General features: G+C 39.0%; 3 long non-coding RNA genes across 3 annotated transcripts in view; 2 read left to right on the plus strand and 1 right to left on the minus strand.

Moving 5' to 3' along the window:
- The window catches only part of LOC125037425, a 3,248-nt gene extending 985 nt beyond the window's left edge, over positions 1-2,263 (plus strand). Inside the window, exons 2-6 of the long non-coding RNA XR_007115973.1 lie at positions 175-390; positions 988-1,027; positions 1,228-1,276; positions 1,509-1,558; positions 2,176-2,263. This is a non-coding gene — a long non-coding RNA (uncharacterized LOC125037425). The remainder of the gene's footprint in view (positions 1-174; positions 391-987; positions 1,028-1,227; positions 1,277-1,508; positions 1,559-2,175) is intronic.
- Positions 2,264-2,515: 252 nt separating this feature from the next.
- LOC125037426 lies at positions 2,516-3,755 on the plus strand. The gene is made up of 4 exons (XR_007115974.1): positions 2,516-2,647; positions 2,840-2,906; positions 3,195-3,246; positions 3,684-3,755. It is a non-coding gene; the product is annotated as an uncharacterized LOC125037426 (long non-coding RNA).
- Positions 3,756-8,258: 4,503 nt separating this feature from the next.
- Positions 8,259-13,388, minus strand: LOC125037369. The gene is made up of 11 exons (XR_007115969.1): positions 13,327-13,388; positions 12,010-12,053; positions 11,042-11,136; positions 10,667-10,695; positions 10,421-10,497; positions 9,972-10,247; positions 9,746-9,787; positions 9,407-9,568; positions 9,061-9,223; positions 8,645-8,689; positions 8,259-8,482 (listed from the first exon to the last, which is right to left on the minus strand). It is a non-coding gene; the product is annotated as an uncharacterized LOC125037369 (long non-coding RNA).
- Positions 13,389-13,603: the final 215 nt, after the last annotated feature.

A 13,603-nucleotide genomic window follows, 5' to 3' on the forward strand; every position in this document is an offset into this window, starting at 1 on the left:
TTTTTCTTTCCAAGTGTTGGGAGAGTAACCCATAGTGTCTAAGGCTGCCTTATCAGTAAAAGTAGTTTTTTTCAGCTATGGAACATAGATTTGGAATCTGTAATAACTTTTAAAACAAAACCACAAACCGCTTTACTATTAGATATTGAAAACTGATGTTTATCTTTATTGCAGGTAGTGTTTAGCGGATCCCAAGCATAGGTGACATCTGGTACAAGTCCCACGCTAGACAAAATGCCATTCATGCCCCAAAACTCCCAACCAAGTTCTGGGTTCTCCAGTGCCGCAGGCCAGCAAAGTCCCAGCAGGAACTATGGGTCTGCCGAGCATAGCAGATTGCGACGGCACATCCAGTCGCAGTGGAAGAAGAGGAACAGTGAAAGTATTGAGGTGAGATTAACAACTTTGAATATTGGCACCATGGCTGGGAAGGAGACCATTGGCTGATGTGATGGAAAGATGACAACTTAATAATGTTTTCAAGCAGCCAAGTGGGAGGAAGACTAGAACAGAGGGTTTAGTTTTTTCTACCATGTTGTAGATGGGAAGAGTGGTGTGGGTGTAATTCCATGCTGTTATTTGTCAGGGAAAAAATCTTGGGAAGTGGTAACCCAGATAGTTTGTGGTTGAAAGGTGAGGGAATGAGGCAGATTGACAAGGTTTTAGACAAGATGTTGAACATGTTTTAAAATATATAACCTGGTTTGCTGCTTCCCCCCCCCCCCCCTTATTTTTTTTTTTTTTTTTTTTTTTTCTTCCTTCCTACATGAGATTTATGATATAGGAATGACATTTTGCTCTCCATTAACCAGTTTTACTATTTGTTCAAATATTTTTAAATCTAGTTATTGAATGATGAATCACAACAAACTAGAGTCTCCGAAACTATGTGAGGAGGAAGTAGAAGCTGAGAATAGAAGTAAACACTTTAAAAATGTTGTTGTTGTTTATGGTATTAACATTTTCCCCTTTTCTTTCCCCTTTCAGTAATGAAGCCTTGTATTTAACTTTCATGTGACTTGAAAAGGTAAGGATGCACAAGTGGTTTGGCATTAAAGTAATCGATATTAGAAGTTATTAAAATTCTTTATCATGATGAATATTACAAACTAGAGTCTCTGAAGAATGTGAGGACAATTTTTAACACTGAAAAACAAAATCTGACTTGGATGTTCCTTGTCTAGTCATATTACAGTAGGCTAATATACTTGTATTTTTTATTTACAGCGGATTTGGTCGTTACCTAGAAGGCTCTTGATACTTGGCCTGAAGAAAGGTAAGAATCTTGATGGTGCAAAGTTCAGATTTAGGAAGTAAACGTTTTCTTTAGAGGATGTTGGTTGCTTTTGTAAATGTTATTGGGGTATATTCATAAAGTGAATATGATGAATATTACAAACTAGAGTCTCTGAATCTGTGTGAGGACAATTTTTATCTGATATTGGATAATTCAGTTGCTGCTGCTGTGTTGGCAAATTAAAACGTCTAAATAGTTTTTCCACTTACAGGGGAGTGTAATCCTGGTTTCGGAAAAAGGCAAGACCTCACTAGGATGAAGGTAAATACAAATATTCTTTTCATCTAGCTTATCTTTTGACTAAGGTATGAGCATAGACTAATCCTGAAGTGTTACACTAGTCTTGACTCTGAAGGAAAGTATTAAAATAGTTAATACTTAGTCTGATCTAAAGGATGCCTCATGGTGCTTCTTAGTGACCATGCATACATTCTAATAACTAAACAGTGGTCAGGAAATGCATTTGGGGAAACCATTACATCATAAACTACTTTACTTTCCTCCCTTAAACTGGCCTAAATTGTGGCCCAGAGGAAAGGTTTAATGTTGCCCATCTGATTAAATAGATTTGAAATAAAATTTACAGTAATTCTTAAAATTTAAAAAGCTTAAATATATCTTAAATGAAGTGAATATGGTAATTGACTTGATTATCTAGTAATGTTCTTTGTTTTTATTTGTGCCACTCTCGATCAGTAGGTATTACCTGTGTTTGCTTACTTTTGCAAGAGTGGTAGAGAAATGAGTGTTACCAGCGGAGCCTTGTATCCAGTATCTTGGTTCTTCCTAGATAACACCAACAGAAGATTCTATTTTATTCATTAGATAGATTACTTCTTGGAGTTACTGTGCTAATCCATAACGGTTTTCATCTTCAGGACATCTTGGAATTTGCTAGATGGTGCAGAATTCTGAGAAGTATAAATGGACTGCCTTCCCCCATCAGTTGCACATTATCAGGCAAGATATCTTTGGTTCTACAATACTTTTCTTGTTTCTATATAAGCTCAGTTTGCATGTACGCCATTCTCAAAGGGCAGAAGAAACCTATTTCATGTTCTCCTGTTGTATAAAAGTGGCAAGATAAATTGAGGGTTACCAGCAGATCCTGTTAGTTATCAAGGTCTCTTCTGATAACCCTTGCACAGTTGCATTGATTTAGGTTTTCTTCCAAAAATATCTAATTAAATCCTAAATTAATTAAAATTCAAACCTTTCCAGGGTGAGCTGTGCGAAGTGAGGACCCTTGTTAACAAAGTTTTTCAAGGGAAATTTAAACTCTGAAGTCTCTGGGATTAACTTCAGAAAACCACCATACTGAAGTTGGCCCTTTGTAATCCCCACATACAGGTAAGAAAATGAAGTTCTGAAAGAAACCTACTTTGATTCCTTGTAACGACTGGAAGGATGAAAATGGAGAAGGTTCGCAATATTTAAACTGAAATATGTGATGAAATATCTCCTGCCTGGCTGACCGAATTTGATTACTTGTATACATGACTTGTGTATGGAACCTTTTGACTGTTTTGCATTCTTTTGCAGATGGAGATGATCAACCTTGAAATGCGGATGTGATGCAGCAATGCTCCATAGCTCTGCACTGTTTTTAGTGAGTAAAATTTCTTGTAATTTTTCAATTTTCTGAAACCCATTTTGACAAAAGCCTACAAATGATTGAATATTGTTTGATCAAATGTATTCCACTTGCCCCAGTTCATCCACAGGGTTTTCTTAAGTAGAAGTTCTGGTCAGTAAATTGGGGTAAAGAAAAATCTCATGACCTACTGTGGGTAGATGATTTGGACATCTACCTCAGGAAATGTGATACACTGTTAGACTTTCGTATCCACCTTCTTAAGCAGTTTAACCATTTACTAACGCTCGTTTTTTCTTTCAGATTGCAGTTGCTGGTCTCCTTGAGTATGGGACTATTCCTGTAATTTCATGAGGTAAGATTTTTTCATTCAAAATGTCTTGGACTCTAATTTACTAGGGAACATTACTGAGATGGTGTCATAAGAATTCAGTTTCTGTAAATTGATACTTGGTGAGTTAAGATATATTTATATGAATTTGAAGTGATTACATTGTAAGCATGTCAGTATCTGGATTAGTTGTATTGATTTTTTTTTTTTTTTTTTTTTTTTTTTATAAAGGCCTAACCTCATTGTAAAAGTCCTTTTATTGACATGCTTTGTAATCCTGGTTATTACGTGTATTTAGATGACCATGTAAGGGGTATTTTTTATTAGTTTAAATGATGCTTAACACTATCTTTCGGCTGATTGCCATTGATGAATATTTTTTCTTACTGATGAAAAGAAATTGATGTAGATTTTTTTTTTTAAGATTAATTTTGCCAACCAATTTTTTTTTTCTTTTTCAGATGTTTCGGCAACAGTGGTAACCTGTTCTGTACTTGTCTACTGTTGGGAAAAAATATATATAATTTGATACAGTTTGAGTCTTAATCCTCCCAAACCTATGTTGTAAAGCCTCTAGGCCAAGGATGTCATTTTAGTTGTGAAGCAAGTCCTTTGTCATAATTATTGCTTGCGACCTTTTTCCGTTGTGTAGTTGATGAAATAAGCCCAGGGTGTCCTGTTCATGGTCTGCAGGCTGTGTCCCCTGGAACCATAAGTGACCTACAAGCAAAATTAAAATTATGAAATTGATTGCCATGTAGAAAACTGTCTTGAAACTTGTTACTATTAGTAACATTTACTTTATCAGATAAAAAAAAAAAAAAAATACTTGAGCCCATTGGGTCCCTTTTTTTTTTTTTTTTTTTTTTTCTTTATTGCCTTGTCCACTTAATCCTAACCGTTAAACTCGGTTTTAGCAAATTTCCCCACAATACTTTGATGCTCCCTACTCCCATAACTCCCCCTTCAAATAACCTTTCCCTTGCACTATATCCCATCAGCTCCACTCAACCCATTTCACAACCAAACAATGCTCCATTACTATTCAACCTGTAACTTTGCCTTATCACTCTCATTCCAAGCTCTTTCGCTACGCTACGTTACCATAGCGCCTTGTGACCTTTTCATGTCGTATACCCCTTCCTTAACTGGGGGCTTTACCCTCAAGCCTCGCGCTGTTGCGTTTTGAATACGCCGCCAATGACTATAGGTGTTGACGTGGCAGAAAAGATCTTCAATAAATAGTAATCCGTCCACTGTCTATGCCTGTTATCATTGCCTGATGCACATCTTCACGTGCAGTTAATGTAAAGTCTTTATAACCCGTGACTGTGGTAGGCATATTTGCTCCCTCCTCCTCCCCTAATCCCTTGCTCGTTGTTGGGGGGCGGGGTGCTTAGGTGGCGGAGATGGAGGCCCAGTGTAGGGTACTACCCTAATTTTGAAGGGTCATTTCCCTTTTATTTTCCTTCTTTTCATCCCTTCTGTCCACTTATCCTAATCAGGTAAGTCTTGCCCCTCAATACTTTGTCATAATGCTGTGGGACTATTGATGTCTGTCTCCTTTGTTTTTTACCAGTTACCATTATGGAAATCCACAAACCTCGCCTTTGAACAAAAAAAAAAAAAATAACCCTGGGGCTCGGCACCTATAGCTATACTTTGTACAAGGCGCTAATGACATTAGATGCTGGTGCGGCAGAAATTTCAGTAAATAAATGCTCCTTTCTTGCTATATGTGATGCAATCGTCGGGAACCCCCATGGCACTATTTTTTTTCCTGCAACCAAACTGGCGTTAGTATTAATTTGGGTCGTCCTCTCGTCATAGGTTCCAATCCGTATGTATTGAATATGTTCTGCCGCGCCATCCAAGATTAGCGGCGTATTCAAAATATAGCGATAGGGTTGGGGCTCGGATATGCGAAGCCCCCGGGTAAGATTTTTTTAAGGTGATCTCTCTGGATTCCCAGAATGGTTGGTCAAATATAAATGTGCCAGACATAAAAGGTCATAAGGCATTATAAATGGTGGCGAAAAGGGTAGACATGAGTAGGATAAGTGGACATACTAAGGGGATGAAGAAGGAAAAGGAAGGAGAAAAGACCATACAAAAATAGTGGAGTAGAGGGCTGAGGTCCAAGGCAGGGGTGATCCCTCACATTGGGCCCAATTCTCCGTGTCCTGCCTCACCCCCCCCCCCCCCCCCCCTCACCTCCACGACAACAGATCGAACAAGAAAAAAAACAGCTTGGTTTCAGGGTGTCTGTGGCACCTAAAAAAAAAAAAAAAAAAAAAAAAACCTGCAATGGTTAATGGTTACACGTGCGCTAGACCTCAAAATCACTAGAAAGGTGTAATGGTGAAAAGCGTGAAGAGGGAAGGTTAGTCGATTATGTCAGTCGTTTAGCAGTTGAAGGTAGGGATTATTAAATTACAAGTTGTCAAAGGTCGATGTGTGGAATATTGTAAGAATGTCTGGGGTAAGGTAAGGATTAGCAAAGGAGAGAAGGGTCTCAGGCAATGAGATTAGTTTCTGGGAGGATCTCAGGAGGGAAAGAATCCAGAGAAGGGGGTTGTTGTGTCAAAGGGCCATATGCAGGGGAAGCGGACTGTTGGGAGGGAGTGGAAAGGTGTGTTGGGGGAACATGAGAATGGCGATGTATGGATGTTGGCAGTTACTATGAGTGTACAAGGAATGGAAGTAGAAACATTGGAGGATGAGATGTAGGCATGTTATTTTGGATCATAGTTAGATAGTTTTGAATGTCTTGGAGAATTTCTACAGTGGTGTCGGTTGGGAAGATCGGAGAAACAAAGGTTTTCTTGGGGGGGGGGGGGGGGGCAGATGTTTGAGGGATGGAGGGAGAGGTTCATAGAGAGGATGGGACCGGGATGTAGTGATTGAAATAGTAGTGGAGATTGGGGTGTCGGGATTTAGAATGGCAAAATTATTTGACTGGGAGAGGTGGGACAAGAAAGATGCTGGGGGAGGTGAGAAACCTTCTTGGGACGAAAGGGGAAAGGCAGAAATTGTTGGAGTGCTTCCTGTCTGGATACGCGTAAAGTGAGGCCAAGTTTGAATCTGACTTGCCACTTCAGATTCAAACTTGTAGGTAGGACAGCCCCTGTAAAACACATCATGGAAGCCGCCACGCGCGCGTTTGATAGATTATGACCAGGTGGGGCACATAGAGGGTATCGGGCTGTGGAACGGCAGTGTTTGGTAGGGTGGCTTAGATGCCATCAATTCTGGCATTGACTGGGGGGGGGGTTGGTATGACCTCCCCCCCTAATGTTTACATTGTCATGTCACCCATTCACTCACCAATTCCTTAACCAAGCTTTAACAACTGATCACTAACCCAACCATCCTTCACAAACATTAACTATAGTGCTATATGACCTTAGATGTCTAGCACATTTATTTTGCTTTTAACCATTAACCATTACATTGTCATGTCTACGACCCCCCCCCCCCCCAATCCCTTGCCCGTTGTTGTCGTGGGGGGGGTTAGGAGGCGGAGACTGGGACTGGGGAACTCCAACCTTGGGACTCAGCCCTTGACTCAACAAATTTTGCATTTTTTTTTTTTTCCCCCCTCCTACTTTTTCGTTTGCCCCTTCACCAACCCCTTCTACTATCCACTTCCTAAGGTGTGAGAGCCGTGCTGAGAGGATGAAAGGCTGACTTTGTGCCAGTCCTGAACGGCCTGAGGGAGCCATGGGCACGGTATTCCCCTGCTTTAGTGGTCTAGCCCTTACCCCTCAAGGGACCCTGAGGGGTGGACCATTTCTCTCCCCAACATACTCCAGGCTTATCATGGCCAACAATGAATAACCATTAACCATACCATTATTAGAGGCAATTGCCTTTTCATCAAATAGCTCCAATTCAAGATCGCCCGATTCCCTGACCCCAGGCTCTCCTTTGACCACGGCTCTGAACACTACAACTAATACCCCCTCCTCAATGCCGACTAGTAGTATCCATCCTAATCAACACCCCAGGAGACATTTCTGGAGGGTACAGGCGAACTAACATATGTAACGAGATTACTGTAAAAACTAGTGTGAGAGGGTTCGGGGCGCGAAGCCTCTGATAGGGAAATACGGCGACTGGGTAGGGGTCCAGCTCGGCAAGTAGAACGATCGGGAGGGGGTCCTGGGGCCGGTAGGGAAACACGGCGGTTGGGGGGGGATTTTTTTCGGGGGGGGTCTGTTGTAAGTCTTGCCTTTAGGTCCTTGTTCGTTTGTGTCTAACGCAGATTCTTGGCTCCTCCCATTCGAAGAAATTTTATTACGTTTTTTTTTTTTTTTTTTTTTTGGGGGGGGGGGTAAAGTTCCACGGGATACTAAGATTGTTGGCTGGAGTTCGGGACTGATGGGTGTGCTTATAAACCTTTAACTTAAATGGTAGAAAGTCCAAGTTAAGCCTTGGGATATATTCGGGAGAAATAATCCCTTGAGGGGCAACGGCAAATCAGAACAGTTAAGCACCGTGCCCGTGGCCACTCCTGGCCGTTCATGACTGGTACAGAGGCCTCTTATCCGTTCAACACCGCTCTCACACCTTAGGAAATTCCTAGTTATATGGTTAGAGAAGGAAACGAAGGGGAAGGGTAAAGACCGTGCAATATGGACTAGTCGAGGGGTGAAGCCCCAAGGCAGGCAAGTATGATCCCAGCAATGGATCCTTATCAGTCAACCATGGGCATGGGATTGATGTGAAAAATATGGAAGTAAAATAAACAACTTCTACAAAGGCGTGGGGCTTTGGGGGGCGGGGGGTCTTTCCTATGGGTTTGTCCTTCACGGATACGATTTTAAGTTTTTTTTCTTTAGTCTATAAAACATTCAAATGAAACCAAACAAAAATTTAAATTGCCTTCAAGTTTGAATGTAGAAAAAGTCAATTTTGGTTTTCTAGTCTTGATTTTAGGCTGTTAAATACTCAAATATTCACCAAGTTTAAACTCAATTTTTAATTGTAACATCCAAATCAATTTTCTAGGCAGGACAAAAAGCAAGCAAGCATAACAGGAATACCTTTATTAAGAAAATTCATTCACAGAATCAACCCAACTCTAGGAAATTTGTTCCCTAAACTTTGATAAAACCATTCCAACCAGTGGGAAATTCCAGCTCTCAGCATTGAGTAGCCAAGACCACGTCAGTGCTCCATCCACTCTCCCTTGTGTCCCATTTCCAGGATCTCCAGCAACTGGATGTAGGCGTGTCAAGGAGGTTCCATCTGAAACCTAGAAATTAACGGGCTATAGAATTCCATACTTGAAAGTAGTACAATGATACAAAGTCATTGTTCAGTAAATTAAGTTATCATCAATGGCAGTCAGCCGAAAGATAGTGTAAAGCATCATGTCAAAAATTTCAAAACTTGTTTAAACATACAACTAACAAACCTTATAATGCCCCTTTTCAGCTATGCACACGTAACTGGGTTGGATCTGGAAGCATTAACCAAAAATTAAAATCAAATACACACCACATACAGAAGGTTTAAACTTTTAAAATATTCATGTTGAAAAATATTCATGTTTCTGATACTAAGTGTTGCAGCAAGATTGGCTTGCTCAAACGGGGGATCAGATTTTATCTTGCACAAAATAAAAAATCTGGATAGCAGTTTTATCACACCAGATGCTGACATGTGCATACTATATCAACCTTTCATTTCTATAAACTTGAAAATTGGTAAGTAGATTAATAAATCTAGCATCAAATTTAAGTAAACTTTGAATGAACTAGTGAAAAATAAAAAGTTGTACACATTTCTTATTAAAGACTAATCACACATCTTAAAAAGTAACAAACTTACCTATGCTCAGAGCTGCTGACATGAAGGGACTGTTAAAGCAAGAATATTCACTTTCCACGTTTCATTTTGAAACGTAGGTTTCAGCATCTGGTTTTAGCCCAAACAAGACTGCTAAGCGAAGGTTTCTCTTGTGCATATTCAAGTGTTGATTTCCCCCCAGTGTCTGCAAAAGTTTGTTCTATTACATAAATAGCTTCACACACCTTATTCATTGCAAGATCAAGTGCTTTCAGAGAGATTCCCAACAATAAATAATCATAGTTATCATATGTCCCTATCTTTTTGTCATCATAATGAGCCAGTTTGGCAGGTAGCAGTTTATACCATGATCAGTAAGGTCATTTACCTTTCCTCCAAAACTTGTACTGGTCAGCAGGTAGGTGGGAGTAAGTAGCAACTTCATTAGGTCTTAACTGAATTCCAAATAAGCTACACCTTTTGAAGGAAGAAACTTTCCATGTTGACTTTCATGGGTTTGCTCCACAGATGACCACTATGCATCCACAACCTGAAAGTAATATGGTTTATAAGCAAACGCAATCAAATATGCACATCACCTTTTTTAAATGTTATTTCAGAGAGATTCCCAACGATAAATAATCACAATTATCATATGTCCCTATCTTATTGTCATCATACTGGGTTTTTATTTGTTACTTTAGCAGAACATTGGCAAAGAACTTACCTTTACTTAAGCAATCATGGTCCTTACGAGTATTCAGCTTTTCTGAAAGTAAAATACATAATACATAAGCAAGATTCACTAATACAGTTTTCATTCTTTCTTCATAATGCATTCAGAAAGATTCCCACTGATAAATAATCACACTTATCATATGTCCCTATCTTAGTGTCATCATGGTAGTTCATCCATTATCAAAAAGAATAAGCTTGGCATAAACCAACATTACCTTTCAACCTGACCCAGAAGGGTCCCATGTATCGGCATCATAAACCACTTGGTCTGCGGGGTACGCCTGTACGCACGGCAATGTGCCAGAGCATGTGGAGCGGGATGTTCAGCTCGAGGTCAGACTCCCGCGCCTTGTGTCTGGCTGTTGCCAGAAATCAGAGTTTACCATGCTCAGGGATTTCTGTTCACCTGGCAGTGATGGGTTAGTTGGTTTAAGGAGTTGGAACATTGAAAAGATCCTCTCTAAGCAGTTCAGGGAAAGTCCTCTTGTCATCTGTAAACATAGGTTGCCGTAAGACGATTTCTTCTAAACAAAACATGGATACCCAGATTATATTCAGAGAGATTCCCACTGATAAATAATCACATTTTATCATATGTCCCTATCTTAATGTCATCATTTAATCTCATGTATCATTTTGCTGAAATAATGGAACTTCGACTTACAAAATCTCTCAAATGTATTGAAGATTCAAGTACAAAGTTGAATGTTGGTGAACTATTCCATTCCACATGGGCAGATCCTGTAATTAGAAAAGATTTAAATAAGGGAACACTGGCAAAAAGGTTATTTATTTACCTAGTTAAATTTTCTTCAGAATAATGTTGTCCTCACACAAATTCGGAGACTCTAGTTTGTAAATACTCATCACTTGACTCAACAATGTTACTGCAATACTTAAACATGCTTACCTTGGGAAATTCCATGCTCTGCCTCATATCTGGAATTTAAGAAAATGGATTAACGTTATGTTGCTACATATAAAAATACAAGTCTCTAAATTTTTATTAAAAAATCAGACAGGCAGGAGATAATTCTATCATGAAATTTCAGACAAAATTTGCGAACCCTCCTATTTCATCAGTCAATATATAATAGCCAAAGTATCCCACTTGCTTTTCCTTACGAGGAAAAATTTTACACCATTTTATTGAAGTTGCAAATTGCAATTTTTGAAATGCAAAACCTTTTAACATGTAGCCTTCCATACATTCCCTTTATTTAATATACATCCTTTTCTTACCATATTGCATCAATAACTTGGTCCCTGCCAAATTGGAACTTACCAATGCCTAGACGGAACTTTGGGGAAGTAGGAACTATGCCATCTTGTTAGCGTTGTATAATCCTAACACTTTACTTCAGGAACATTCTGCCAATCCTGAAAATAAAGGTAAAAAGCATGAAAAAACCCAGTATGGTACATGAAGGCTCAGCAATTATTAAAAGCTGGTAGTTCTAGAATTTTTAATGAAATACTAAGAACACCCATGAACTGAAACAGGCATTGGTGTAAGGTATATGCACTGCCCTCTTGCATTTTACACCAACTATCTCCCATATCATTTCCCAAAGTTACTCAGCCTCCCTAACCTGAATTCAATTCCTTCTCCCACCTCAGATTTAATCTAAAAAAAAAAAAAAAAAAAAAAATAGATATTAAAGAATTTTTGGAGTACAAAACAATCCCTTACAATTCTCACATAACAAGTGTACATAAAGCACATTATTATACTAGACTGGTATTTAGTAATGTCAGGATTTTCTAGGAAGACCCAAGATGATGACATCAGGTTCCGCTGGAAACCCTCTTTTCCTCTGCCACTATTGACAAGCCAGATAAAGCAAAGGGCAATACCTGGTAATCGATAAGTGGGACTTGTCCCATTCGCGACGGGCATGTCACGTATCCATGACATGCCCACCGAGTTTCCTTGTTTAAATCGTTTCTACACAGATGGCTACACCTGTACTAAGTAAACAATGAGCCAGTTACAGGTGCTGCCTGTCTCCCCATTTACCCTTCTTTTGTTAATGTCTATAACAGTAATTATAATGTTTAACAAAACTAACACCATCAATATTCATAACACTAGTAAATAATAAATTTTTCAACCAATTCAAGGACAGGTGAAATAAAGTAAGGCAGAGCCATCTATGTGGAGACAGACAAAAAAGCATAGCATTTTCTCCATTTTTTTCACTTCCCCGTCACAAATGGGTTAAAATATACATGGTAACCTTCAATTCTTACCTGGTTCATGGGCATTCATCCTCCAGACCAAGCCTCTGGAATATCTGAAAATATCAACACAATTAACAACTTGGCAAGACATACATTAATGCAATTGCCGAATCATTTAACTGGACTAGAAATATGCTCAATAAATAGACTAAGAATGAAACAATCATACAACTGTAAAGGCTATCAAAGTAATAGAAAAGTTCCCAGGTTTTAACCATGTGCTAAGCCTGTCAGGATTTTCTAGGAAGACCCAAGATGATGACATCAGGTTCCGCTGGAAACCCTTTTATTCCTCTGCCACTATAGACAAGCCAGGTAAGGCAAAAGGCAATACCTGGTAATCGATTAGTGGTATTCAACTCCCCTTTCCATCATTAGCCTAGATGCATCTCGTACCCATTTCACAATTATTTCAAGAATATAGATTAGCCTCTAATGCATCTACAAAGACTGGGTATAACTATTTGCGCCTTTTCAAATGATACGAACAGCATTTTATCAAACGAGAGAGAAGAAAGAAAAAAAAATAATTGTTCCAAAATTATGAAATGTTCCACAAGATTCAAGCCATTACTAAAACCTTGAAGTATGCCTAAATACATCTATAAAAGTATTCCATAAACTCAAAATCACCCTTATCCCCGTCCACCCCATAGACAACGCCCAAAGCAACTTCCAAACTGCAGAAAGCCTCCGTATGCGAGCGAATGGCCAACCTCCACACCGAGGGGATAATTCGCACAAGCCATTCCGGTCCCACGATCTCGCGCGCAGCCTCACACTGCTTCTTACATGGATAACGAAGCAGAGGAGATACATAATCCAAGTGAAGGAAAGCGTAAGAGTAATTTCGTAAAATTACTATGGATACAAATACAAGGCACAATATGAAAACTATCTACTTAATATCCGTTTTTGTACTGTTCTCGTTTAAGTAACGAAATAAAATCTAATAAGAGAAACTACAGATTTGCAAGATGAATACGAACGCCACATGGCCACATGGTCGAATTTTAACAGATTCGTTAATAAAATACTACTGATCGTAAGTATCTATTCAGTACACACTCTGAAACATGTAAATTTCTCCCCGAAAACTATTCGTATAGATTTATAGACATTACATGTCGAATACAACTGTTGTTACCGTACCCTACACACTATACCAAACTTTCCTTACATAATATCAATCTTCCTCAAGTCTTCATTACCTACAACCTATTCCACCAAAAAGACATCACATCTAAGCACACTATAACCGTATAATCAACAACCCAAGAGTAAAGATGAAGGAGATATTATACGATAAAGAAGGGTATTGCTCACCTGTCCTTCTCGTCCATGTTCCCGGCGTGAGTGGACATGCGGAGGCTTCTCGCTCGCTCAAGTCGACAACTCAGCTGTTTTCGCTACGTTTGCTTTTTTCGCTAGATTCTATTATTTTAATTCTTTTGAGATTGTGAGATTATTTTTTTTATTGGGGTTGAAGGTTATATTTTTTGTAATAGTACATGGTAATTGTTGCAATTTGATGTTGTATGTATGTGTTTTATTCTGATGTTTTTCATTTAGCTGTATTGTTGGGTTATGAAAAAAGTATGTT

This window comes from Penaeus chinensis, chromosome 23 (genome assembly GCF_019202785.1).
Source record: "Penaeus chinensis breed Huanghai No. 1 chromosome 23, ASM1920278v2, whole genome shotgun sequence".
NCBI classification, from domain to species: domain Eukaryota; kingdom Metazoa; phylum Arthropoda; class Malacostraca; order Decapoda; family Penaeidae; genus Penaeus; species Penaeus chinensis.